This window comes from Ambystoma mexicanum, chromosome 3q (genome assembly GCF_040938575.1).
Source record: "Ambystoma mexicanum isolate Mex_15411 chromosome 3q, UKY_AmexF1_1, whole genome shotgun sequence".
NCBI classification, from domain to species: domain Eukaryota; kingdom Metazoa; phylum Chordata; class Amphibia; order Caudata; family Ambystomatidae; genus Ambystoma; species Ambystoma mexicanum.
The window spans coordinates 527,034,584-527,058,943 of NC_090926.1; positions in this window are offsets into that span (position 1 = coordinate 527,034,584).

Genomic DNA, 24,360 nt, shown 5'->3' on the forward strand with positions numbered 1-24,360 from the left:
TTGACAACAACCAAACTCCTTCACGTGCTATCACAAATAACTTGGAATTATATCTGCTACCAAAACCCCTTCAACAACTTAATTTATATGAGAGCATCATAATTCAAACAGTGCACCCATTTCAAGCAATAATACGCCTTCAACCAAAAACTGCAAAATTACCTCCCTCTGAATTAGTAAAAGGTATTTGTGGAAAAGTAGTGTATTTACCATTAGATCTAAAAGAAAATGTGCACACTCTAGGAGTGCAACGTCCAATGCAGCAATCTTTAATTATCTTGGTAAATGGAGTACCTACAAAACACAAAAAAAATTGGCAACAACTGGTAGATTTACATAAAGTTAGAGAGCCCTGCAATATCTTAAAGAGAATAATGAATATTACAGAGAAATTAATATTGAAGAAAACTTGAAAGATACAACTGAAATAATTCAAGAGACACGAGAAGCTGGTCAATTTGAGCTCCTAGATCCTGCAACAATATCAAACACTTTAGACCATTATACAATTCATCCATTGCACTCTAATGACACCATAGAAGATGCACTGGAAACGTACCAAATGTGTCAAACAAAAGGATCAACAATCAGCATATTGGAAAAAAGTATAGAAGCATGTGCTTTTTCTCTACTCTTTCCTACTAGCAAAGGAGGAAGATACGATGATAGACCTATTCAAATATCAGAATCACAATATCGCTCATTACGAATGTATTCTGAAGATCCCAGATTTCGACAAAATGTGGAATACATATTGCACCTACTCTTTGATAGTGAACTAGCAACTTCATGTTACGGAGTTGCACACATATTAAAATCAGGATCACACTTTCAAAATATGACAGCTACACAATTATTACAAAAAGTTCAACAAAAAGATGAGGTTTTATAAGCAAATCTTACAAATCTATTAGCAAATATGCGTGGTACTAAAGAGTACTGGTTTCGACGTCATGGAGATGTACGTTGTATGATCAGAAACCTTGGCCCACCCACTTGGTTTGTTACATTAAGTTGTGCAGAATATGCATGGGAAGATTTACCTGCTTTCCTACGCATATCAAACGAAAACAAAACAAACATAGATATACTAACACCTGGAGAACTTTGTTCACATGATCCTGTTAATGTTTCAAGATATTTTCACCATCGCTTCATTGCTATGCTACATTTTATTTGTAACAAAACTGTTCTTCCCCTTGGAGAAGTGCAACACTTCTTTTGGAGAAAAGAATACCAAGCCAGAGAAGCACCACATGTCCACATGCTTTTATGGATTAAAGATGCTCCTAACTTTGGTCAAGACAGTGATGCCACTGTTTTACAGTTTATTGAAAAATATGTCACTTGTGAAATTCCATCAGAATCCTCAAATAGTGATTTTCATGCAAAAATTTTACAATTCCAAAGACACAAATGTGGCAAATATTGTCGTTGCAAATACAAAAACAAAGGGAAATACTACACCAAATGCTGATTTGGTTTCCCTAGACCAGTTACAAATACAGGTCAAGTGAACAACCTCATGTCTTCAGTTAGACATAGTGTTAAACATAAGTCACCTAAAAATACATATTGCATAAAAAGAAAAGAAGAAGAAAGATATATCAATGATTACAATGCAATCATTGTCCACTTATGGAATGCAAACATAGACGTGCAGTACATTGCAGACAATTCTACTGCAGTTGCACGATATGTCACAGCATACTTAACCAAATCAGAAAAGACAGAGCTCCAAGACCTCTGGAATGATCTGTCATCAGATAAAACAGTGTATCAGAAATTATACAGCTTGGGCATAAAAATGCTGTCCCATAGAGATTGTGGATCCTATGAAGCAGCTGATCGATTAACTGGTACTGCATTGTATGGTAAATGTGCAAATATAGTATGGCTAAGTCTTGGTCCAGCTAAATCTAGAAAAAGAGTTCTAAAATCATACGAAGATATAGAAACAATAGCCAAACAAGATCCCAACATCCAAGACATTTTAAAAAACAATGTATTGGACACATACTACCCAAACAGGAGTACCACTTTGGAAACCATGAGCCTATACCACATAGCCCAAAACAACACATACAAAAATAATATAAAACCTGATGAACAAAACCGTAAATACAAAGTGACCAACTGTGAAAGCAGCTTAGTAAAACTCACCAAACCAAATTTAATTAATCATATCAAATTGTCATTAAAGACTCCTCAACATAAAGAAGTATATTACATGTCCCTGCTACAACTCTTTAAACCATGGAGAAAAGAAGAAGAAATACTAGATAACTATGACTCATATGAAGACGCTTTCAAAGCAAATGAAAGCAGTATGACTGATGTAAACCTTGCACAGTACAAAACAATGTTGCACAATGAACAGCAACACAAAGAAGAACTCCAGGCCCAACTAGATAAGGACACTCCTAACAGTAGTCAACCTTCTATCACAGGAAGCCAAGAACCACTGGGAGACCCACTAATAACAAATGAGGCAGAAATAGCTATGATAGAAGTAGAAAACACCATGGGGGTAATTCATAGAATTAAGCGCACAAGTGGCGCACATGGCTGGTGCACAGGGTGCGCGTGCGATAGTCTGCTCCAGCCGCATGCGCCAAAATCCATTTCGGCGCACAGCATATTCATGGATTTTAGCCACCAAAAGCAGCTGCAGCGCAGAGTGGCGCAGCGACCCTGCAGCAGCGCCAGTAACGCCCCCAAGAACACCCCTCGCGCAAGGAAAAGCCATCAAAATCCCCAATCCAGCGCAAAGGGCTGTGCTAACCCTGGACCACTATACAGGGCCGCCACACAGCACACGGCAAGCGGGGAACGTGTATTCATGGGGTTCGTGGGAAGTTTCACCCGTCATTTCAGCAGGGTACGTGTATTCCTGGGGTGCGGGCAAGTTTAACACGTGATTTCAGCAAGGTACGTGTATTCCTGGAGTGCGGGGAAATCTAATACGCGATTTCAGCAGGGTACGTGTATTTCTGGGGTGCGGGGAAGTTTAACACACGATTTCAACAGGGTACGTGTATTTCTGGGGTGCGGGGAAGTTTAACACGCGATTTCAGCAAGGTACATATATTCCTGGGGTGCAGGGAAGTCTAACACGCAATTTCAGCAGGGTACGTGTATTTCTGGGGTGCGGGGAAGTTTAACACGCGATTTCAGCAGGGTACATGTATTTCTGCGGTGCGCGGGAAGTTCCACACGCGATTGCAGCAGGGTACGTGTATTTCTGGGGTGCGGACAAGTTTAACACGTGATTTCAGCAGGGTATGTGTATTCCTGGGGTGCGGGGAGGTCTAACACGCGATTTCAGCAGGGTACGTGCATTTCTGCGGTGCGCTTTGAAGTTCCACATGCAATTGCAGCTGGGTACGTGTATTTCTGGGGTGTGGGGAAGTCTAACATGCGTTTTCAGCAGGGTAGCTGTATTTCTGGGGTGCGGGGAAGGTTAAAACACGATTTCAGCAGGGTACGTGTATTTCTGGGGTGCGTGGGAAGTTCCACACGCGATTTCTGCAGGGTACGTGTATTTCTGGGGTGCGGGCAAGATTAACACGCGATTTCAGCAGGGTACGTGTATTCCTGGGGTGCAGGGAATTCTAACACGCAATTTCAGCAGGGTATGTGTATTTCTGGGGTGCAGGGAAGTTTAACACACGATTTCAGTAGGGTACGTGTATTTCTGGGGTGCGTGAGAAGTTCCACACGCGATTGCAGCAGGGTACGTGTATTTCTGGGGTGCGGGCAAGTTTAACACGCAATTTCAGCAGGGTACGTGTATTCCTGGGGTGCGGGGAGGTCTAACACGCGATTTCAGCAGGATACGTGTATTTCTGGGGTGCGCTTTGAAGTTCCACATGCGATTGCAGCTGGGTACGTGTATTTCTGGGATGCGGGCAAGTTTAACAGGCGATTTCAGCAGGGCACGTGTATTCCTGGGGTGTGAGGAAGTCTAACACGCGCTTTCAGCAGGGTACCTGTATTTCTGGGGTGCGCGGGAAGTTCCACACGCAATTTCTGCAGGGTACGTGTATTTCTGGGGTGAGGGGAAGTTTAACACGCGATTTCAGCAGGGTACGTGTATTTCTGGGGTGCACGGGAAGTTCCACACGCGATTTCAGCAGGGTACGTGTATTTCTGGGGTGCAGACAAGTTTAACACGCAATTTCAGCATGGCACGTGTATTTCTGGGGTGCGCGGGAAGTTCCACACGCAATTGCAGCAGGGTACGTGTATTTCTGGGGTGCGGGCAAGTTTAACACGCGATTTCAGCAGGGTACGTGTATTTTTGGGGTGCAGGGAAGTTCCACACGCGATAGGCCCTGTGCGAGTGAGGTATGTATATTTCGGGGGTGCAGGGGGTTCCTACACATGAATTGGCAATGTGGGTCCTCCCAGGTGTTCCCTCTAGACCCTCCATGGCTCCTGCAGGCAGACCACAACACAGGGGACTACCCTGCACCCCGGGCATGTCCCGCAGGCAGCCCATCCACCATGGGCATGCCCCCCCAGCCAAGCCACATGTCACCTTGCACTAGTGATCACCAACGCACTACCCCCTTGCACCCCCACCCCCCAGCTGTGCAGGGCACCTGCCAGCAGGCCCCCACTCATGTCCCCTTGCACACCCACCCCCAGCAGTGTGGGCCACCTGCCAGCAGGCCCCCACTCATGTCCCCCTGCACCCCCACCCCCCAGCAGTGCAGGGCACCTGCCAGCAGGCCACCACGCATGTCCCCTTGCACACCCACCCCCCAGCAGTGTGGGGCACCTGCCAACAGGCACCCACTCATGTCCCACTCATATCCCCCTGCATCCCTACCCCCCAGCAGTGCAGGGCACCTGCCAACAGGCCCCCACTCATGTCCCCTTGCACACCCACCTCACAGCAGTGTGGGGCACCTGCCAACAGGCCCCCACCCATGTCCCCTTGCACCCCCAGCACTGAGGGGCACCTGCCAGTAGGCCCCCACTCATGTCCCCTTGCACCCCCAGCACTGAGGGGCACCTGCCAGCAGGCCCCCACTCATGTCCCCTTGCACCCCCACCCCCCAGCACTGAGGGGCACCTGCCAGCAGGACCCCACTCATGTCCCCTTGCACCTCCACCCCCAAGCATTGAGGGGCACCTGCCAGCAGGCCCCCACTCATGTCCCACTCATGTCCCCTTGTACCCCCACCCCCCAGCAGTGCAGGGTACCTGCCAGCAGGCCCCCACTCATGTCCCACTCATGTCCCCTTGCAAACCCACCCCCCAGCAGTGCGGGGCATCTGCCAGCAGGCCCCCACTCATGTCCCACTAATGTCCCCTTGGACACCCACCCACCAGCAGTGCGGGGCACCTGCCAAAAGGCCCCGACCCATGTCCCCTGCACCCCCACCCCCCAGCAGGGCGGGGCACCTGCCAGCAGGCCCTGACACATGTCCCCCAGTCAACATGTCATCACAATCTCGATCCCTGGCCCTCATGGCCAGCCTCCACATGCTAAAGACCCACCCAAGTATTGCATCCACCCACATAGAAATGCCAATTACATGACACAACCCCAATGGCAAGTATGTAAATGAAGACATGTCCCTCACACACACACAATGGGTGCAAGTGAATCTCAAAACCCATATCATGACATGCATGAAACCAATGAGATAATACCACACATCGAAGTTTGAAGAAAAAAATGTATTAAAAGCAACATGAATGGAATTAAAATCAAACAAACGACAATGGAAATTAAAAAAGAAAAGTCTGTAAAATAATGAAAAACAACAAATCATAATCCAAAGGAAAGGTGTCCAAAGTCACAGTTCCAAAAATGAAATCCAAGGGAAAAACAAAAGTGAAAACCATTGCTCCATGGGGAAATCAAAAAAAAAAAGTAGAATCCAACAGTTAACTAAATACAGATGAACAATCCAGGGTCCATGATCCCAACTGAAGAAATGAAACCTATCAAAAACTCCTACCTAATAAAAAAAACTATATACAAAAATATGGTCCATTGTCCAAAAGGTCCAAAATAAAGAAAAAACCAAAGGAAACCTAATACTAACCAAATAACTATTTACAAGGGCAGCGGGAAAGTCCAACGGCTCACATGTTGATGTTCCGGGCCAGGGCATCATCGAACTCCTGCTCGATGTCCCGGAGGCGGTCCTCTTCCATGGCCCCGAGGGTTCGCAGGGACGATGGCATCTGGAACTCCAGGTCCCTGCGAATGTCCTCGAGGTACTCGGTCAGCCTCAGGGCACTACGCATGGAGTTCTCCACCATGACCATTGTTAGCTGTGCCTCTTCCGCCCGCTGCCGCTCCGCATCTATTGCATGGCCCAACCGCTGCCACACGGAAGACACTTCCCGTCCAGGGTCCTACTGCCCTCCGGCCGAAGCCTGCCCCTCCGATGTTGATGGCCCCGAGCCATCATTACTCCCACCTACAGCCTGCTCCTGCTGCTGCTGTCCATGTGCCCTGTCCGATGGTGTCTGCACATCCTCCAACTGCTGGTCTCCAGTTGTGGTGTCCACCCCTGCTGGACCGCCGACTACCGACTGTGGCAGGGATGGGATCTCCACCAAGCTGGCTGCGTTGGTCGGGCCAGGTCGACAGGGGGCCCTGGTGGAATCTGGCCCGGAAGATGATGTGGAGAACGACCGGCGCATAGGCCCCACAGAGGAGGAGAGGTCCGCCAGAGTGCGCGTCACTTGTAGGAACCCTCCGACCAGGGCCCCTCCCAGCAGTGCCACATCACGACGTTGCTCTTTGTGATGGCGTGCGTTCTCCGCCCAGGAAGAATGCACGTCATCACGAATGACATGCGTGCGCAACGCAACACCCACCAGGACGGATCCCATATGGTCGTGGGATCCCTCGTCCGCAGGTAGTGGAGAGACAGGATATATGGCACTCTCCCCTACCTGCGGACGGGCCTGGGGCTCCCTGCTGGTGCATGATGGTGCAGTCAAAGGGTCAAGGACAGCAACATGCACAGGCACCTCCGCGGTGACCTGTGCTGCCTCCTGACCCTGGCCCTGGACTGCACCACTTGCATCAGTGGTACTACCCCCACCAGGCCCCATGTGCGGCTCAGTAGCGGGCTTCTCCTCCTCTGTGGAGACCACCAACCTGGATGTCTCCAATCCGTCTTCCGCCATTGGAAGCCCCTGTGGGGGCTCACCCGGCCCTTCCGCGACAGCCGTTGAGGCAGATGCAGCACCAACCCCCTCGCTCCCGGATGATGGTAATTCCTGGGAGGGTGGCTGGGCCTTGCGTCGCCGCCCAGTGGAGGCATCCCCGCCGCTTGGCTCCACAGCGCCGTCTCCGCCCTCTTCTTCACTTGACGCTGCATAGAGGGAGGCATAGAACACAAGCATCAGGGCACAGTACAAAATACTCTAGTAAGGAAGCAATAATACATGAGTGGCACTGTCAAATGTCACTTCCATCCTGTCGTTCAACAACACATGGGTGAATGCACACAACACACATGCAGAAACAGTCCGGGCGCCTGCAATCAACATCAACATCCATGTAGAAGGGCCCCTATAAACCAAGATGTTACCTTCAAAGTCTCATGCATCCATGGCGTCTTCCTCCGTTGGGCCCTGTGGGGTCTCAGCTGCCCCTTCTGCTGCCGAGGAGTCCAACTCCGACCTCCGCCTCTTGCACCTCCCCTCGGCAGCTGCGGCCTGGGACGCGGCACTGGGGACTCCTCACTCCCTGACGAGATGACAACCTGGGAGGGGAGCCGGGCCTTGCGACTCCGGCTGGCGGTGCGATCCCTGCCGCTGTGCTCCACAGCACCTTCTCCGCCCTCTTCATCAGTTAACGCTGCAGACAGGGAGAAATAAAACACAGGCATCAGGGCACTGTACAATGGACTCATACACACATGACATTTGTACATGAGTGGCATTGTCAAACTTCAGACATGGCATCACAATCCCCAACACACATTTTATTTTCGACTCACACACATGAGCTATTCCACAGCCATACTGCAACAGTCAGCACCATCCATACACATACAACAGCATGAGCAGCCAAAGGTGAGCCAGACATCACATGAAACACAGGGAGTGCACTACACATGCACATACGCCACCACACTTACATGCATGTGTACACCTCCGCCAACTGTCGCAGTGTTGAGATCAGCATCCATGTCACATCTGCCAATCAATCTTCCACATATCAGTGTCACATGCATCCATGTTGCATCACTCTAGCACCCTTGTCAAATAGACACACATGCACATGTACATGGTGCAGATACATGCAGCTGGAACCAACATCCATGTGGGACACCACAACCATGCCAACTGACATACACAGTAATCCAAACATGTGTGCTCACACATCTGCGTTTGGCTTGCATGCTTACCCACACATACACCATCCATGTGTCTCACACATGAAAGGACTTGCATGTGTCAGCCTCACAGCCCTGTACATACACATCCATACATGGCCCTAGAAAACCACATGTACAACGTGCACACTACTGGCACACCACCACACGCACAGCTTCCAATCAGTATGCATGTACACTTACCGCTCGACTCCAGACGGGTCTGCCTCTCAAGGACCTGGACGTGGATCGCTGGGAATATGTGTTCCAGGACCCTCATCTGATGTTCCAACAGGTGGCCCTGGTGCCCCTTAGCATCCGCAGCCTTCAAGAGGTGCCGGGCCTTGTTGAGGGTCCTGGACCTGAAGTCCTCCCAGTGCTTCTTGACATGTTGAAAGTCGCAGACTGCCACCCCCTCCGCATTGATGGCAGTCACGATGTCCGTCCAGATCCGAGTCCGTCCTTCCTTGTTGGCGCGTCTCGTTCCGAAGAGGGCATCATACTGCCCCAGGACTTGCTCCACCAGGACACCAACTTCGGTGGCAGTGAAGCTGGCACCCCTCTGCCTCTCTGGCTGGAGGTTGCCAGTGGTGCCAGATGGTGTAGTGCCCGACATGGCAACCCCAGAGGCAGGTGTGGGTGGGCAACTGGGTCCTGGGGCTGGGCTGTGGACCGATGGTATCCCAGTCGGGAGTCTTCAGTTCCAGCAGGGGTGGTCACAGCAACTGCACCCCTTGCTGATGTGCAGGCAGCAAATAGCAGGGCACGTGGGCAGCAGGCAGTCAGGCAGCAGCAGATGGCAGGTGGGAGCGTGCTCGGGGCTCTGGGGGGAAGTGAATCAACCTTTTGGGCAGGAGCATGGTCTTCCGTGTGTTTTCGCGTGGCCAGCTTGATACGCAGTGATTTGGCACGTGAAAAATGTGCACGTCAGCGTGAGATTCGAGGAAAGGCCCCTAGCGCGTCAGCACTCGTACGCGCTTTCATTGGATCAAAGGCCCTTCAAGCGTAAGCGCCACTGTGAAGTGACGTGCATGGGCATGCGCAGGCGTTTCCCTCGTGACGTTAGCATAGTGGTTTAGCACACGTGAAAAAACTGCACGTCAGCGTGTGAATGTGTGTAATCCGAGGAAAGGGCCCATGCGCGTAAGTGACGTGACACGCGCGGGTGTTTCCCTCAGCACGGGTTAAAGGTGAGCGGGGGAAGCAGTTCGCTGTATGTGCCTTTCATGGAGACTGACGTGTGTTGCTGCTTCCTGTTGTTTCGCGCGCCATCACAACTTCACAGCTATCAAGGACATATCTCTTCTTTTCGCGGGGGTATTGGCTACGCATGTTTTTCTGCATCGCGCTAGTCAGATGGTGAGTCGCACACGTTATTTTTCCCACTGCGGGTGCCACTGTGTATCGCACCCATTTTCGAGGTCATAGTAGTCTGCGTGTCCCACGCGTACGCGTTATTCGTGTTACTGGGTTCTACCGCGTACTGCGGGAGATTGATTCCACGCGTGTAGGCTGCAGGGTTGCGTGCACGTTTTTACTGCAGTTTTGGGGTGCCTGAGCGTTGCGTGTCCCGTCACTACATCATCGGGGTCACATACAGCCTTGCAGGTGCAGGGTGGCTGTTAACATCTTGCTTTCCACCCCCTTCACCCCAATTGCCCAGGTCAATTCTGCTGTACACCTCCCATTGGCACTACTCCATCTGTGCCGGCACGCCTACATCTGTGCCATGGTTGGGAGGCCAGCAAAGGTGAGGGGCGCCTCAGCTGGGCATACTCCTAGTGGCGGGCGTGGTCGGGGATGTGGCCATGGTGACCAGGGAATAGGGCGACTCCAGGGTGTCCAGGGCGGCCACAGAGGGGGAAGAGGCAGGGGTGCGCCACTTGAGCACAATGTTGTGCCATGTGTCGGTGCAGTCATGCCACCACCCCCTGTGGTTCTGGGAGATGCAGCTTCTGCATCTGGCACTGGTGCCCGTGTGACCCGGCAGTCCGTTCCATCCACTGCCACGGACCCAAGGGTAGTGGTAGCTGCAGGTGCAGCTGTGGACACCGCCACCCAGGCTCAGGGTCTGCCAGCGCAGGCTGCGTTGGCACTTGAGGAGCCATTGGAAGATTTCCAACAGGCCAGGAGGGAAACCGTAGGGGCATGCAGGGCTGCTCTGACCAAGACACGTGTCCCTGGGGTAGTTATGTCATCTGCTGCCCCGAACAGCTGGGTGTTGGCAAGTGGAGGGGCAGATGCACCCAACAACACCCCGGTTGTGAGTCTGCCAACCAGGACTGTTGCGGTCAATGACCCTGCCACAGCGGATGTTGCTGCGCACTCCATTAGAGGGCACCCATCTGCCACTGACACAAGTCAAGCCTTTGTTCGTCCCTCCACCTGCCACTCCCTTGGCTCAATCCACTGAACCCACTGGCCATACTGGTCAGGGCGGCATTAGCCAGCCAGGGTCTGCGCCACAGTCCAAGAGGAGGAAGGTTGCACCTGCAGCACGGGCTGGGACCCCACACACAGCCACGACCTCCTGCATGTCGAGGAAGAAGCCTTTCTGCAAGCAAGAACTGGACTTCCTTGTGGACTACATGCGGGGCCACAGCCGTGACATGGTAGTGGGTGCCAATAGTCAGACTACGGCTGCCCACCGTGACACCCACCTGACATCCACACACAGCCACGACCTCCTGCATGTCGAGGAAGAAGCCTTTCTACAAGCAAGAACTGGACTTCCTTGTGGACTACATGCGGGGCCACAGCCGTGACATGGTAGTGGGTGCCAATAGTCAGACTACGGCTGCCCACCGTGACACCCACTGGAAGCAAGTTGCGGAACATGCCAGTTCATTCGGCCATGAGGTGAGCACGGCGCAAGAGTGCGAAAGCGTTGGAATGACCTCAAACGCAGTGCTAAGGCTAAGCGTGCCTCAAATTACAACTTGACTCTGGTGACTGGCGGTGGGCCTGCACCAGAGGAGGAAGAGCTCACTCTGCATGAGGCACTCGTTGCGGAGTTCATACCACCTGAATCGGTCGAAGGAGTGGGAGAGATACTGGATTTTGAAGCCCAGTCCAGTGAGTGTTGATGCGTATTTGTTGAAGACGTGTGCGTTTTGCTTGTGGGATGTGTTGTGCATGATTGCCACTACATGTGACGTGTACATGGTTCTGATGTGCAAGTAATGCAATGCTTCTGTGATGCATGTCTGCTCTGCTGGATGGTGGACATGTGGAGCAGACAGGGACTGTCAGCGTCACCACTATTGCACCCTACTCACATGCTGGTTACCAGTATACCCCTCCAGTCCATGTTCCAGCTCACTGGCCCTTCTGCATGTGGAGTGGGGTGACCTTCCTCTCAGCCCAGGCACAATGTCATAGCATGACTGACGTGCATGTGTCCTCTGCCTGCATGCGGGTACTCCATGTAGGCATGCTCCCTTGCGCCTCCTCCGCCACTCTGCACCCCAGTTCCACCTTTGCACTGGTCTGCTTCAATCTTGCCATTGGGTACTTTCCTGTTCATGCCTCCTGTGTACATGCTAACTTCCAGCGGACAATCTGCCAGACATATGCTGTGTGGTACAGCCTTAGTACTTGATGCAGGGTATCTCACTTGTACTGTGCATAGGTCAGATGCCCTGCAGGGACATGAGTGCCCATTCATGCTCCATGTGCATTGCACGCATGCCCCTATGTGTCCTTGCCTGGATGATCACCGTAATACAACTCCTGGGTGACATACATTGCATGGCATCTCATCAGCCTTCCCATGTCAACTGTGGCTCAGTACTGTGTTGCACACATGTTTAGGGTCTGACAATCTGTGTGGGTCACAGGCCTCAGCCTGTTTAATGGCCAATGACTCTGTCCGACTGTTGTAGTGTCTTCTTCACATGTGGGCGGCCTCCAGAGTTTTCATCATGTGTCCTGCTTACGGTCCCATCATCATTTGCAGTGTTGTCACTTGAATCACATTAAGCTGTTGATGCCAGTCAACACTGCCTGTCATTACACAGGTCTATGGTCAGCCTTTTGATACCATGCTAGGCATCCCTGCTTTTGCACTTGGGTGGAGGGGTGCTTTGCTTGTAGATATGCTACCCATTCAATGCACATTGCACGTGATGCCTGAATTTGACCTTGCACAGCCTTCACATTTCCTGACACACACCATGAAGTCCTTGTACATGTAGATAGTGAGTGACATACACATTTGCTGCACTGCATGGACCCACTTCTATGTAAACTGCCACCTTTCAACAGGTCTGATCACAGAAGCAATTCAAAGTTGACCCAGCATACATGCCAGGTTCTATTTTGTGTGTCACATGTCTGCCTGATGTGTTTGTTGTCGGTGTGTGTGTGCGTGTTGTGTGCTTCTGACATGTGTAGTGACCTTTTTTCCTCTATATTTTTCAGATGATGACGCAATGGAGCCGGAGAATGGTGTTGGCATGCCAGACACAGGGTTGTTACTACTACATCAACCCGGCACAAGTGTGGGTCGTGGGGTGGTAGGCCACGAAAACCCCCAAGTGCTACAGTCCATCTTGTCTCTGGCTGCCTATGAGTCCAGCCCTGATGACGACTCTGACGTCCATGTCGAGTTGGATGAGCATCAAGTCCATGTGTCAGGGGTGAGTGATTCTGTTGTGGACACTCCTCTGTCCGCGACACCTGCACTGAGGGGTCAGACAGTCTTGGTACCTCCGCCTGTGGTGGATCGGGACGCAGGTTCACCCTCCACACCAGTCACTGATGTGCCTGGGACATCACGCCGATGGGGGCATGTAGTCGTGCAACCGCAGGCGGTGCCAACACAGCGAGGACACCTGGTCCTTACGTCCCGCAGGGGTCAAGCCCAGCAACGCGGTCGCAGCGCGCAACCGCAGTATACTGAGTGGGAGCAAGACATGACTGCCAATTCAGAACGGCAGGGGGCAGCAAAGGAGAACATCGCTGAGAGCAGGGAGCGTGTGGCCCGATCTGTGCTCCCCCCTGCTAGGCAGGTGCTTCTTGAGCAGCAGGCGGCACGGTCCACGGCCCACTCACTCAGGCTGGGCATGGCGGCCTCAGACAGGGCACGCCAGGCTGAAATGTCGTCTCTGCGTCAAGCAATTGCTGCTCACGCAGAGGCGCACATGGATGCCCTGAGGGAGGAGTATGCTTCCATCAAATCCACTCTGGGTGTCCTTCTGATGTCCCAGAGGCAGCGGGCAGAGGAGAGGTTTGCACAGCTTGAGCGTACCATCTCGGCTGAGCTACAGGCTTGCCGGGAGGTTCAGCGGTTGTCCAGCCAGGCCTTGCAGGAGCAACTCTATGTCACGTGAGGTTCTGCATGCAGACCTACATCACATCGCCACACAGAACCAGGCTCACCCATCCGGCAGATTTGCTGCCGTCGAGGGGCAAGCTGTGGCTAGGCGTGGCCAGGCTACTGTGCCACGTCCTCCTTTCCAGGATGAGCCAGACTCGGACGACCATCTATCTCCCACATAGGTCGGGCTGTGTAGACGTTGAGCCCATGGAGGTTTTTTTTTGGCTCAGCATCCTCGCATGTGGGTGTTGAGCAGCACTCTGTACCTCGCCCTTCCTGGGTGCCTCCCCCCCGGGTCGTATGTGGCCATTTTTGATTTTTCTTTTAGTTTAGTTAGTTAAGTTTCTGTTTGATAGTTAGTTTAATTAGGTAATGTAGGTTTTTCATAGTTAGTGTAATTAGTTAATATAGTTTAAAACTGCTTGTCTATTGTGCTTTCATGTCACGGTGCGGTGCTTTGTGGCTTTTGAAAGCATCCACAGTCTGTTCCAGCTGGGCCCTTCAGGCTTGTCTTGTGTATGTGTTTGCTGCTTGGGGTCCTTGACTCACATATGTCACTCCTGCTTCCCTTATCCATGGGCTCGCAAGGATGGTTCGGTGTAACAGCCTATTACACAAGGGCTTTGGACTGTCATATCTGTGGCATGTCTGGTGCTGTGTAACTTGTGTTAACACACCTAGTGGGGATGATTGCGGTGTTATTGACCACTGTTCTGCTTTTGCTAGATGGGGTGTTTCATGATTAATGTGTACATTCATTGCTATGCATTGTGTAGTATGTTTCTTATCTTTACTGTACAAGTGCTTGTTGCAATTCATGCCGTAGATAGTGTGTTCCACACTTTGGATGTGAAAGACGGACTGATGGTGTGATTTTTGATGTACGTCTCTGACATGGTCCAGTAATGAGATGCCTGAAGAGACACACACAGATGACTCTAAAGCATTAATCATGTGTGTAATGCCCTTTCTGCAGGGGGATGAGCCACCAGACCACCTTTGCCAGCAGACATGGCCCATTACACGTCTGGATTCTGGACACGTTTGTTGGTGCCCACATGCACATATGTGCGCAAGCAGAGGCACAGGGATTGCAGACATACATCCTAGAACTACTGACGTGTTTCAAGGAACTCCAGGCAAGGTGAGCAGCACAGGGGGGCCACAACACAGCAAAGCTTCCACCAGGCCAGTTGCACATGCAGGCTTAGTAGCAGCACTGACAGTGAGTTTGGACGAATATTGGTGTTGAAGCGCACAATACAGGTCAGATGTGTTGGTGGACTGATGGCTAGTTGATTGTAAGGTTGTCTGGGGCACCTGCAGGGGCAGTGGCACATACCCTCCGGTCCACCATGGGCCATTGAGGCACTTGTATCACCCATGTAGCCTTCCGAGACATGGAAAGGAGCAGCTCACAGGGACATACAGCAAGGGACAGACTCGGGTGCAGTGCATTTCATTTCCATGTACATTTTGAAACATGCACTGCCTATTTTTTTACGGTCATGATGGGACACAACTCTTTCTGAAGTCATACCTTGCTATATGCGTCTGTCTGCTTACCCAGGGAACATTGCATGTTGTGTGAATCGTGACACATTGGTGTTCCATTTGCCACGCACCCACCGGCGCCTGACTTAATGTATTGACTGTGTATGAACCATCACAGGGGGAATGTTACATATGGGTACGAAGCATCCACACCAGATTGTCTGTTTGTAGAGTAGTTTGTTGCTATGGGGCATATTTGGTGGTGTGTTTGTGTGTTATGGGCACGCACAGATTATTAACTTTGCAGCATTGAAGTGCTCCTGTAACCGGACCTGAGAGTGCGCATGCTGGAGGCCAGCACTCAAAACCAGAGCTAAGTGTCTTGTTTTTCTTTCAAACTGCTCTACATAGGCTTGCTGGGGCGTGCACTGATGCATGGATGAATGTGTAATTCAATTTGGTATGTTATTTTTTCCATAATCACCCTGAGTCCTATCCAATTCTAAACCCTGTACCCTCTACCCGGTGTTCTTGCTTCCCGTACCTATCCAACCAACGTTCCCTAACCCTCTTTCCCCGCTGAGGTTGCGGATGCCTGTGTAAGCCCCAAGCTTGCAGGCGCCAAAACTCTAGAGGCGGTGGTTGGTTCGTGCCACTCCTGCGCCTGGACTCCGGAAGGCCCTGACAATGATGTACAAGTTTGTTATGATTGTGTATGTGTTAATGCAAGTACTCCATTTTAGTGCATTCCATACTTTCACGTGTCATTCCTACTCCCCTCTCCTGCCCCTCATTCCAGTTATCCAGTATGCCAACGGCTGTCCCGACTGCATATCCCTGACCCTCCTTCCCCACCTGGGTCTCAGAGGCCTGTGTGAGTTTGACCTAGCAGGCACCTAGGCCATGATGGGGGTGGTTGGTTCGTGCCACTCCTGCGCCTGTACACGTGAGCTGTGACAGTACACATCCGTTCGTGGTGCATCATTTATGTTATGTACCACATATGGTTCACATCCTGTTGTGACATTGTTTTACTGTGCTACCTTGGTTGTTACATCATTGTGGTAGTACTTGGACTTTGTGAGGTACTGCTACTTCAAGTCATCTACTGGAGGCTGTTCTGGTTCGTTTTTCTGCCTTGGATTTTGTGTCTTTGCAAATGAAGGTGGACTCTGAGGGTGCAGGCAACTTTTAACACACAAGGTGGGAGATGGTGACGAAGGGGAAGTGTGATCCTGTGGCCAGGTGAAATTGAGGGTTGAAGGCTCCATGACCCAGATGCAGTTGTTCAGTGGGTCATGGTCATTTGTTAGGGAGGGGGGGTGTTTTGTTGTTGATAGTTGCCTTGCCCTGCAGTGTGATGGGAACCCTGACATTGTAATTGTGGTATCCTATGTACATGATGTGTACTGCTGATCAATGCATGTTCATGTGTTGTGTTTACTTTTCAGGTGTGAGGGGATATTTGTGGTTTGACATGCTGGGGTGTACACATGGTGAATGTTCACATGTGATGTGTAGAGGACACTGATGGTCACTTGATTGCACATGCATATGTTAAGTGCATGTCCTTGCTGACCCGCACACTCGCACTATGATGCACTACATGTACAACCACCCTTCGATATCCACATGGACACTCTTTTTGCCTTCTGCTGCCCACTGTGACCCTGCAGCACATGTTCTGTGACCAATTATGGATCCTGTACATGCATATTTTGCTTTTTGATGTGGTTTGTCACTTAGATGTGATGCTCAGGGTGTGCATCACACACAATGGCTGTTCACTGTGCTGTGCGCTGAGCGGTGTGTTGCAGGAGTTGGACACAGCACACAGAAGCTGTGGTGTTGATTTTGCAATGCACGATGTGCATGTAGACAGGCATTCATTGTTATGTTGCGGCTACTACTTTTGTGATGCATTTGGGAATGACTTATTTTGGGTGGGAGGTTGTTGGTCAGTCATTTCATCTGATTTCATGTCAGGCATCATTGTCTGATGCCAATTTACATTTTTCACATGGCAATGTGTACCATATTAGTACTGTGTTGGTGTATGGCTATTGCTTGCCATGTCATGTTGTGGTTTTGGAGGGTTTGAGTGACATAACAGTGATGGTCATGGCCTGTTTTGCAGGTGTGTGTGATTCACACCTTGAATGTCAGGGTCAGCCGCTTCTCGAAGCAAGAAGCTGGGGGTAGATCTCTCTCCGCGGCAGGGGCCTCCCTCTGGAACAGCCTTCCTGCCTCTCAGAAACTTGAGGAGAACCATCTCGGGTTCAGGAAGCACCTCAACACCTTCCTCGTTGCTTCTGCTTTCTCTCTCCCTCTCCCTTGCTAATTTCTTCACTGAAACTGCACTGAATCTGCAACTGGGCCACTCTCACCGACCTCGGTCCCTGGCCCAGCCACTCTCCACTTGCACTGCCTCCCTGGCAACCCCTGCACTGCGGGACTGTCTCTGTATCCCTACAGCCCCCCCTTCCCAGCACTTGTCTGCACTTACCTTTGCACTTGCCTCCAGCTGGCCTATTTATTTATTTTTTATTCTACTTACCCTGTACTGCACTCCCCCCCTCCCCTTCTCCTTGCACTTTTCCCTTCCACCTACCCCTGCACTTGCGCGATCTAAATGACACCTGGCCTAGTAGGATCGTTGTCTGTCTTCCCTTGTTCCCCCCTCCCTGCCTCGTCGCGCCTTGCAACACTTGTGTATAGGCGCGTTACAAATGCCATATCATATCATATCATATATCATATGTGTGCCTGTTGGTCACACAGGATAGCTTGTGTTTAAGTAGCTAGGGATGCACACAATGTGGCACTTCCATGGCAACAATCTCAGGGTGGTAAGGTTGTGACAGTTGACTGTCTCTTTGTCATCATCGATTGTCACTTGGTATATGCCAGGCCTGTGTGCACTCCGCAGGGGTGGGAGTTTAGGTGAAAAATGTGGCCACAAGCTGGGTCCGGGCTTCCTCGCCACGTGCCCTATCCCCTCCCATGGGCAGCGCCTGTGCCTGTGGTTGGAGATGTGGGGGCACCACCATGTCCACTGGTACGCCCTGCCGTGCTGCAACATTGTGCAGGACACATGCTGCCACAATGATCCTGCACACTACTGGGGGTGCATAGAGTAGCTGCCCGCCAGAGCGGTAAAGGGAGCGGAAGCGTGACTTGAGCACTCCGAATGTGCGCTCCACTATGGCCCTGGTTGCAATATGGGCCGCGTTGTATCTTAACTGGGGTAGTGTGGTGGGGTTCCGGATTGGCATCATCATGTGGTTGCTCAGAGGGTAGGCACTGTCCCCTGGGGAGGTGATAATAGTTGAGTTTATTAGGGTTTGGGTATTTGTCTGTGTGTGACTTGCATGCATGTGCACAGGCATTTGTACTGACCTAGGAGCCATGTGTCACCATGCTGCCCAGCTTCCAGGGCCCAGCTCAGGGCGGACATTCTGTATATGAAACTGTCATGGGTGGAGCCAGGGTAGTTTGCATAGACAGAGGTGATGATTCCCTTTGCATCGCATACCACCTGTAGGTTGATGGAATGCCAGTGCTTCCGGTTTCGGTAGATGTGCTCAGTGGCCCTAGGTGGACGTAGGGCCACATGGGTGCAATCTATGGCACCAAGCACTTTGGGGAAGTGTGCCACCCTGTAAAAATCCGGGACAACGGCCTGCCTTTCTGTGGGTGTTCTGGGCATGTATATGTGTCTGCGGACTGAGGGGCGCGCTGTCATGATTGCCAAGACCTGGTGTAGGCAGCGTGACTGCGTGGCCTGGGAGACCCCCCCCACTATGGCAGTGGTCCGCTGAAATGACCCAGTGGCCAAAAAATGCAGGATATTGAGCACCTTCTCCAAGGGGCTCAATGCTTGGGAGCAAAGGGTGGGGGATGTAAGGTCATCTTCCTACTCCTTGACCAGGTCTAGGATGATATGGGGTGGAAACCTATACCTGCCGTAGACCTGGTCGTCAGGCATCCCAAAAAGGCTTGTCCGTGGTGAGAAAATGTGTGCCGTGGCTATTCTCCTCCTCCTGTGGTGTCCCACGATCAGTGCTGCGACAAATGGGGCATTCATCGTAGCTGTATATTCGTGTTTGTTGTTTGTGTGCACTTTTATACTGCGCACTCGACGCTTCCGCCTGCCTTCGTGTGGCGGACGCGTTGACGACTGTGCGCGTCTTTTGCCATGCGGGGTTTCCTGTATTCGAATCCATGAATACGGGTTGTTCGCGCGCGTGTGGGCGTTCCGTGTAGTTCCCTGCAGTACTTCCCCAGTTACGCCTTCTTTTTCACGCGTTGTTCCCCATTCCGCGTGTTACGCACACTGTTCCGCCCACTTTTGTTGTGTGCGCCGCGCTATGGGCGCTTTTGCTGTGCGCATAGCACACGCCGTTTGATGACTTGCATCGCACGCGTGCGCTTGATTTCTCACGCTTGCGCCACCTTGCACCTGCTTGAGCTGGGATTTTCGGCGCACGTTTGTTCCATGAATCGACCCCCATGTGTCAGTATGAAGAAAAAGAAGACTTAACTATACTACAATCAAAGCTAAACAATGAGCAACGTAGCATTTTTCAAGAAGTAACAAAAGAAAATGCACATGGTGTACAACATGAAAACAAAGAATGCACCTGTCAAAATTACAAACCTATACTAATGTATGTCAGTGGTGAAGCTGGCTCTGGCAAAACATTCCTAATCAAAATCATCAGTAAGTTCCTTCAACAATTGACAAACAACAAACTGTCAGCTGTTGTCACTGCCCCCACAGGTTTAGCTGCCTACACCATAGGTGGTGTCACTTTACACTGATTACTACTCCTGCCAGTAGAACACCAAAACAAATTAGATTATTACAAACTTTCTGCAGAAGCTGCAATGGAACTACACAGAGTATTGAAACAAATGAAAATACTACTAATAGATGAAGTGAGCATGGTGTCCAACCTAATGTTGGCCTTGATTCACCTCAGATTACAAGAAGTACTCAAAACAAACTATGAAGAGTTCTTTGCAGGAAAACACACTATTGTTTTCAGAGATCTTCTTCAACTGACACCAGTAAAAGGTGAGCCTATTTTTAAAACATTAGGACACAAACTCTGCCGTAAAACTGTTGGCAGCATTGGAAATGTCAACCTTTGGCAACATTTCCAATACAGAGAATTAACAGAAAACATGCGCCAATCTGCAGATCTAATTTATTCCAACATTTTAAAAAGTTTGAGAGTTGGTATACTTTCTAAAGAAGCAGAAGCAACATTGAAAACCCGGCACATTAATGCACTTTATGGCGATAATGCATGTGCTGCAGATGTTATGAAACAATTAGCCCACAAAAATGTCAATTGTATGGCCTTAATGACAACTCTTGCAAGCTGTTTCAAATTCAATGAAATAATGTTAAGTAAAGAAATGCAACCAATAATGGAAATTAGCGCCACAGACAAACTAGATGTACATGGAATGACACTACCCATGTGTGACCAAGCCACAACAAGACTAAATAGTTTAGAAAAATCAATCTCAAACACAGCAGGCTTGGAAAAGATATTAAAATTATCCTTAAATTGCAGAGTAATGCTGAAACGTAAACTTGACGTGGATCAAGGGCTAGTTAATGGAGCACTGGGTACAGTGGTTGGCTTTCAAACATACCCCAGTGACAACAAAATTCAGTTTGCCAATATTCTCTTTGACAAACTTTCAGAAGTAAAAAGAATAGGACGCTCAACAGCTCGATTCCTTCTCTTCAAAGACATGTATGTACGCAGAGAACAATTTTCTCTAACTCTTGCATACGCTGTCACCATTCATAAATCACAAGGCCTTACCCTAGACAAAGCAATTATAGACATTGGTAACACAGTCTTTAAAGAAGGCATGAGCTACGTAGCACTATCACGCTTACATACACTTGAGGGTCTATTTCTAATGAACTTTGATGCAAGTAAAATAAACGCTGATATTCCTTGCATTTTAGAATACAATAGACTTCATTCACTATACACTCCCCATCTAAACACATATTCTGTTCCACAAAAAGTAAAACATTATAAATGAAAAATAAATCAAACAGAAAAGCAACAGGATGTCACTGCAAATCCTCCAAAGAGAGTAAAAGAAAGTAATACTTCATCAAGTGCCACAAGCAAAAAAGAATCAATTAGGGAAAGTAAACCAGGTACTTCTTCAAAGAAGGAAGACACACTACAAAAAAAGCTGTCAGATACAGAACTACCTGGTCCATTTAAACTCTCAAATATAGTTGGTGTAAGTTGCTACGCAAATGTAGCAATGAATATTCTATTTCAATTACCACCAATTGTTGAGAACATTTACTTACACAGTACAGACCCATTGTGTTTGCAAATGTTAGTACTTCACAGAAATGCAGCAAACAATCCTGACAACACGTATAGTGTTTATGGAATAAGACAACAATTGGGCTACTGTGCTGGAATGGTGAAATTCACTATAAACTCACAGGAAGATCCACAAGAATTGCTAATGTAATTACTATTAGAACTGGAAAACAAAAAAATACCTATGAATGAAATCTTCCAGATTTCATACATGTGGAAACATAAATGCACTCTCTGCAACAATGTGACAAAAGAACAAATCCCCAATGAGCGCTTTCTGTATATATCAATACCTAATTGTGAATCCGTTCCATTTCAGCAACTTGTACAAAATGCAAACCACGGTAGATTATGTTCGACCTGCAATTCAGATAATCGCTCCACGTTAATAATACAAACACATAGTAAATACGTAATACTAATGCTTCTGCGTTACAATGCAGATGGTACCAAAAAGAACTGCAAGCTGACTGGATTCACACATGGTCAAATATCACTTGGTAGGAAAACCTTCAGAACAATAGGTATAATCTACCTCGCAGGAGCCATAACCAACTCAGGGCACTCCACTGCATATATAAAAAAGAAATGTGGATGGTTTGAATGTAATGATAGTACCATTACTCTAAAGCAGAGATTACCAGAAAATCTTACAAACGCTTATTTAAGGTTCTTAAAACCAACATTTGATAACTAAACTGTACTTAAACCTTAAGTACACTTGTAGTGAAAAAATATAAACTGTCACAATATTCCAAAAGCTATCTAACTGCCCAAAGATGCTACACCAACTAATCAGATAAATTAATACCACTCAAATAGAGCAAAAAATAGACAGTTAGAATACGCCAATTGGTATCTAACTGTCCCAAACTTTAGAAATATCCAAATAAGAGCAAAAAATAGACAGTTAGAATACGCCAACTGGTATCTAAGTGTCGCAAAATTTAGAAATATCCAAATAGATAAAGCAATACCACGAAATTATATAAAAAAATAAACAGTTAGAATACGCCTACTGGTATCTAACTGCTCCAAAATTTTACAATATCCAAACAAATACCTAATATCTTACTGCTCCCTAACACTGGAAAAATCCAATGGATAAAGCATTAGCCATAAACAACAAGTAAACACTGAAAACAAACAAACAAATAAACTGTAGCATAACAGAAAAAAGTTTTTTTTTAATCCAACATGGATATTTTTTCTCCCACAGACCCAATGATTTTAGCAACAAACACAGAAACTGAGAAAATTGCACAGTACTCTTGTTTGTCATCTACTAAATATGAGGGTCAAAAAAAGAAAGAATTGTGATTGTACAATGTAATAAGTCTTTATAAAATACTAATACTAACATGCTATTTTCTTTTATCACAGAAATGAACAAGAAAAACATGGACTCCCGTTACTAAACCAAATAGTAAGTATAACATGATAAATAAAACCATCGCAGCATATCACACACATACTGGCTTATAACATTGTTCCTTATAAATTTGTTTTTGACCCAAATTTATAAGCCACTATGAGTGTGATATACTGCGGTGCTTGTGGCCAGGACATAGACTCTTGGGTGCATGGCATATGAGTGTGATATGCTGCGGTGTTTGTGGCCAGGGCATACTGTGTTGGGTGCATGGCCAAATGGCCATGCACCCAACATTCTATACCGTGGCCACAACCACCGCAGCATATCACACCCATAGATTCAAGCATTTGAACCATTTTAATGTCCGCGGACACAAGGAAGTTCCAAGAACACATTCAACTTGCCAGAGGACGATACGGACAGCATCATCAGGACACCCCCATTTTCTTTATGTGCGAACATTTCAGGACCCCGCAAGTGTTCTTAGAACACTTTCATCTTGACAATGAACAATACAGATAACGTCTTCAGGACACCTACTGCGAACAATCCAAGGCCCCACGCGTCTTCTTAGAACACTTTCAACTTGACACCGATTCCATTCTGTTTATTTATGAACATTTCAGAATAGCCGTGTTGTCCGCAGACAAATCGAACACAACAAAAGCGTCTAGCACATAAAAAAATACAACATTGCACATATCTCATACTCCCCCCACCCTCCCCAAACACTCTTACACACAAACATACTCCACTAAATACAATTTTTAAACCAAGTTTTACCTCGCTGTCTGCGGTCGTCCGCAAATGCAAGATGGCAGGTGCCACCAAAAATCTTACGCGCTCCACGCCATCCAATCAGCGAACACGTCAGATGTCCGCAAGCCGCTCAGCCAATCAGGGCACTGTCCGCGGAGCGAACGGAGATATCCCTAATTTGTTTGCCTTACATTTTGGTCATTTTAAAAAAAAACTACTGGACGGATTTACACCAAATTTGTAAAAGCACGCTTTCGGGACCAAGCCCCCGCTCCCGCCGCAAATTTGGTGTAAATCCGTCCAGTGGTTTGGGCTGTAGGCGTGCACAAAGTGTTTTCCCATTAGGTCTATGGGAAAAAACAAAAGTTTTGGGACCCCCCCAAACTTTGCAAAAAAAATTCAGAGTGGGCCATATACTTTTTTTTGCAAAGTTTGGTGAGGATTCGTCCAGGGGGAGCGAAGTTATAAGCCACCCAAAAAATGCTCTTCCTATGGAAACACCAACTTAACCATAACTACATGGATGCTACCGCGTCCATGTAATATATATATATATATATATATATATATATATATATGAGAGAGCTAGACTTGCATCATAAGTGATTCCTTATAATTATCAAAAAGAAACTGATAGAACCCACAAATTACTTTCAAATTCAATTACTTAACAGG